Raw genomic sequence first — 5,266 nt, 5'->3', positions numbered from 1 at the left:
TAATTAATAAGGTTAAAAATAAATGATTTTTTATTTTGACACACATTTTTGTTTTATATTTTATTTGAATAGAGTTTATTTTTGTGAGCATTTTGATATATTATTTGTATTTTTCTGAGTTGAAATGGATTTGATTTATTTCTGTAAAGTTTCAGCTATTTTCTGGAATTTGAAATTAACTAAAAAGCTAAACGTACCGGTTCAAACTTAGTTTAAGACACTGACGAGTGGGGTCCTTTGACCAGTCAACTGCCACGCGGGCAGTGGACCAGTCAAAGGTTCTGACGTGGCGGTGAACAAGCCCCTCTCGCCGTCGGCTTGACGCCGGCGACCAGGCGAGGGCGGCGCCGCCGTTTTACTGCTCCCCGGGATGCGCTTCTGGTACTAATCGACTCCCCTCGACACGCTGAGGATGCTAGTGTTGATGGTTTCGCGAGAGGGTCGTCGGAGCTACCTCCGACGAGGGTATCCGCGGCGGTCTACTCCGGCGAAACGGCTATCTACAGCTACAGACCGCGATTGGATGCGATAGGATGCTCGCGAGAAGCGTAAGCTCACCCTGAGGTTGATGGTGTGCTCGACGAGGCCTATGGTGGTCGGAGACGACGATGAGGCCATGGATTCCGACGAACCACCGCGAAAGGGGATGGACGATTGTCCGCGTCTGGAGCCTCCCCCCTTCGATTCCTTCTGCCAGGAAGCTCACAGAGACATGGCGGTGCTGCTCAGCTACCTCCCGTAGCCTGGGGTGGCCTCCAACGTCGACCTCGAGCTCGACTCCGGCGAGGTGCTATGGATGATTGTGGTCGTCTAGGTAGGTTTAGAGGGGAAATGGGTGGGCGGCGAAGAACAAGGACTATACGGCGATGCCACAGGGGTATTTATAGAGCTAGGGAAGCTCTCTGGTGGCGACACGGCGACGGAGACGGCCGGGATGTGGCGGTGTGTGTGGGGTGCACGATCTGGGCACGAATCGGAATGCAATGAAGATAAGACGGACGCGAGATCGACAGGGTGCAGTTCTGGAGGGTTTGGCGACGTCCGGGCCGAGGTTATCCGCGACGAAGACGTGGCCAGGGCGCTTCTCTGCGCTGTCGTCCCCGGAGAGGAAGACGACGACACCGTCTCTCCTTTGCACGAATTTTAAAGACAGCGAAACGGTATATGGACTGGTTCTGTGCGAGAATGGGCCGATGGTGGGCTGCTGCGTTGGGCTGCGGGGTCCAGGTAAGCCAGGTGAGCTTTCCCTCCATTTCTTTTTCAATTTCTGTTTTCTGCTTTTTTTTTATTTTCTATTTGATATTTCTATTTGAATTCAAATCTGGTTTCTAGTTTGTTTTGCAGGTTCAAAACTATTTTAATATCAATATCATTTCATGATAATACTTACTGCACAATTCTTTTGTTTTAAACAACTATAGAGTTTTAATTAAAGTGACACTTAGTGAGGTTTAATTGACAAAGAAATAGGTTTAGCTTTTTATCTCACTGTCTTTTTAATTTAGGAACCAGATCCATTTATATGGTTTGAAATTTTATAGTTGGTGCATAATGAACACATAATTTAGGTTGAGTTAGTACTTAGTAATATGGATTGTTCACATATAACTCTCCTTATGGCTAGAGTTTAAAATAAATGGCAATGAGAATGGATTGGTTCATGATTTTATGTGAAGGATTATTTCTTGAGGTTTAAGAAGATGATTGGATTCAACTCTATATTCTCTACTCTTGCTTAGCAACTACTACTTGAATTATTTAAAGTAGATCCTAAGCTCATCAGGGTTAATTCACTTGTTAAGGTGACTTTATTTTTATACCCTACTATTTCATTTGGTTCACTCAACAAGGTATTTGAATAGCAAAGTAAAATAGGGTATTGGTTTCATTCTACTCACCAAAGGCATTTAATCCATAATCATATGTGGCTTGGTTTATACTTGTGATCCATGATACACAAGTTAGGAAACAATATTTTATGTGGGGTGGATTCTACTTAAAAGGTTTATGGTTTTGGAAGCACTTCACTATTTGAAGTATGAAATAGGCATGAGGTATGGCAGGGTTCTACTTATAATCCAAAGTAATACTTGGATTGGTATTTAAATGTGATCTAGGGTTTTAGTAGTGATCACCAATGTGATACACCACTAGGTTTAGGGTGTGAGCAATAGTTAGGTTATGTTTAATTGACTAGGATTATTCCTCTACACAAGGCATGAGGATTGGCCTGGATGAACTACTAGTGATATATTTATTATTTCATGAGAAGTATGAGATCTATGGATCACACATATAGGTTTAACTTATCATCTCATTTTATAAAGTAAGATCATGCATTAGACAAGATCCACTCATTCCTCACTAATCACTCTTTATCATTCCTCTCATCACACTCACTTAGATTCTTAGGGTTTATAATTAATACTAAGTTGTGATGATTATAGAATTGGTTTGCTAAGGTATTGTTATTGAAATAGGGTCCTCACTTCTAAGATCAAATATTGACTTGAACAACTAGGATTAGTACTTCTCTAATATTCTTGTATGAACATGGCTATGGTTAGTATCATAACTCCTCTCACTTCTTAATGTCTTGGAATATCCTAAGGTCCTACTCAAGAGATGATGATATGATCCTCTAAATAGATGGTTTGCCTAGGAATTCTACCTTGGTATCTTCTGTAGCTTGTTCTTCAGGAAATCTGAATAAACCTGCATCTTATGGTATGCCTCCACCTCCTAGCTTCTTCATCTTGATCCTAGCTAATGCATGGAGTGGCTCTATGTGTGTGCTTCCTTGTTTCATGCTACAAGATGATGAAATGGATGAAGGGTGTGGCTCTATTTATAGGCTTGGGCAAGCTCTAGTATCATGACCCATAGGTGGTGACTCTTGATTTGGTTTGATGAGTAAGGTGCTTGGTTGTCATGCCCTCATCCATAGCAATCCTTTGAGCATGAGGTGGCAAAGCTTGGAAAGCAAGTCATGTAGATATTTTCATCCCACATGGCATAGAGATTATCCTCTCATATGATTTATTTTGGATAGCCAAGTGGCATTTGCTACTAAATATCATGTGGATGGTTTTATTATTGTGGATGAGTCATCATATCATATTTGATTGGATTTACATTATAATATTGGTAAAAAGTTAAAGTTGAAGGTTATTCCTCAATTTTGGATAGTTGGGTTTGATTTCACCAAGGCATGGTCATATGAGTTTCAAAATACTCATAGTTAGTTTGATTCAAATAGTTTGAACTATAATTCGTAATGTAAATGGATTTAGTTTTATGATATTCCATGTATTTAATAAGTTATGATTTAAATAAGAATGTGTGGCTTTTATGCACTTTAGACCCTGTGGTTTAACTTATTTATAAGTGAATTAATTTACACACAAAGGTAGTTGCTAACTTTTAAGTGTTAATAAGTTAGGGTTTGATTCTTAAAGAATGTGTTGTTGTAAATCTAATTCCATTTGATCTAATCCATAGCTCAAATCATCTCTACCCAAAACAAGGTTTTAACAAAGATCACAGTGAAGTTTATAGCGCTTGACTTGATGAGATACTTCAATTCCAGCAAGTCAACTGAAACTTCAGTTACTGTGGTAAGTTTTATTTGAAAGCGCGAAAATTCCCCGGATTTTCTATGCATGAATGCAATGCACACTTTGGTGTTCTCTCATTTTATTGCCTCTAAACCTGGGATATTACAGCCTCTCCCCCTTAAACTGAACTTCGTCCCGAAGTTCAAACGCTCTCATGTTTCGGAATGTTGAAAGGTCTTGAACAGATCACCATCCTTCAACTCCATGGTGATCACACTAGATATAGTGAAATATATCCCTTGTCCAGATCCTTCCGGATCCTTCTGATATCTGGCACTGATAATTTGTCCAATTCTATGTTTTCTTCCAACACTCTAAGCTTATAGGCTTACTATCCAAAAATTCTTGGATTAAGACATCTTATTGTGTTAATGGACTTTCCTAATGGTTGTGGTGACATCTTCCTATTTGGGTACTCAAAGCTTGGTTCTACCAGCTGCGGTAATCCAGCTGCGGTGTAATATGGCACTACGATTTACCAGCTGCGATACTCAAACCTTAATTTTAAAAGATTTATTTAAGGTAGGGTATTGTTTTCCCTTACTACCATAACGAAAGTAATGGTACTTGGTAAGGTATTACGATAGGCATGGTCCTGGTAGTTTAGTCCTATGAATGGATTAGACTCATTTAGTCCATCCAATCCTGGCTTCTAGTTTATGCTAATTATCTTCCTCTTGGTTTCTTTAGGTTCCATGAAAGGAATCTTTCTAATAATTATTAGTTTTAGTATGGTCAAACCCTTCGGTCTTTTGTTTTCTTTGGCCTTGACTGTCTTCCGATATCTTCTTCCTCCAACTTCATTATCCAAGGCTTACTTAAGTTCTCTTGGTTTTGGAGTCATCACAATTACCCACTCAAGTTAAGGTATAACCCTTACTTCTTCGAAATATGAACCTCGGCTTCTGGTCTGACATCCTCCTGAGAGTACCTTGGTATGGATACATCCCAACAACCTTATAAAAATAAGATTGGACTTCCTCTCAGTTCAGACCTTCTTCTTGGTCCATCATACTCCAAATATTATCTTAATATTTCTCATTCAGCCTTCCTCTCCCCCTTGGAGTTTACTAATGATCTCTTCTTTTAATCATTAAACTCCAAGGTTAAGTAATTGGTCTATGTCTGGTTTAGAGTTTGTACTTTTCTCAAGTCTCACGAAGAATTCTTTGTGGTGTATCCATTATGAATCCTCCGACTAAATATTTACCAACCAAGAGATACCAGCGGTGAAATACTAGCTGCGGAATCCCACTTTCTTTTAGGGTATAGAAATGTTCAGGCTGTGGGCTATATGGTACCAGCTGCAGACTACCTAGTACCAGATGTGGCTTATTGGATACCAGCTGTGGCTATGTTATGGTTCTAGTCAATATCTACCTACCAGTTGTGGCTACTTACATAGTTTTAGTTAAGATATACCTTACTTTACATTCTTTCTCTTCATGGTTATCCTATCTCAGCTGCGGTCAGCTGCGACTTCACTTGTTTATTTTCCTCCTTCTAGGGTTTGTTTTTGCAAGAAAACCACTGTTGACACTATGAAAATAGTATTGTGAGTGACTTCACTTGCATTCCCTTCTTCCAGAATGAATACAACTCTACTTCTACTACTCCATATTCACTATTTTTCTCACTTCCGTGATACT

The sequence above is a fragment of the Lolium perenne genome, chromosome 3 (genome assembly GCF_019359855.2).
Source record: "Lolium perenne isolate Kyuss_39 chromosome 3, Kyuss_2.0, whole genome shotgun sequence".
Lineage (NCBI taxonomy): Eukaryota > Viridiplantae > Streptophyta > Magnoliopsida > Poales > Poaceae > Lolium > Lolium perenne.
This window is presented reverse-complemented; position numbering follows the sequence as displayed.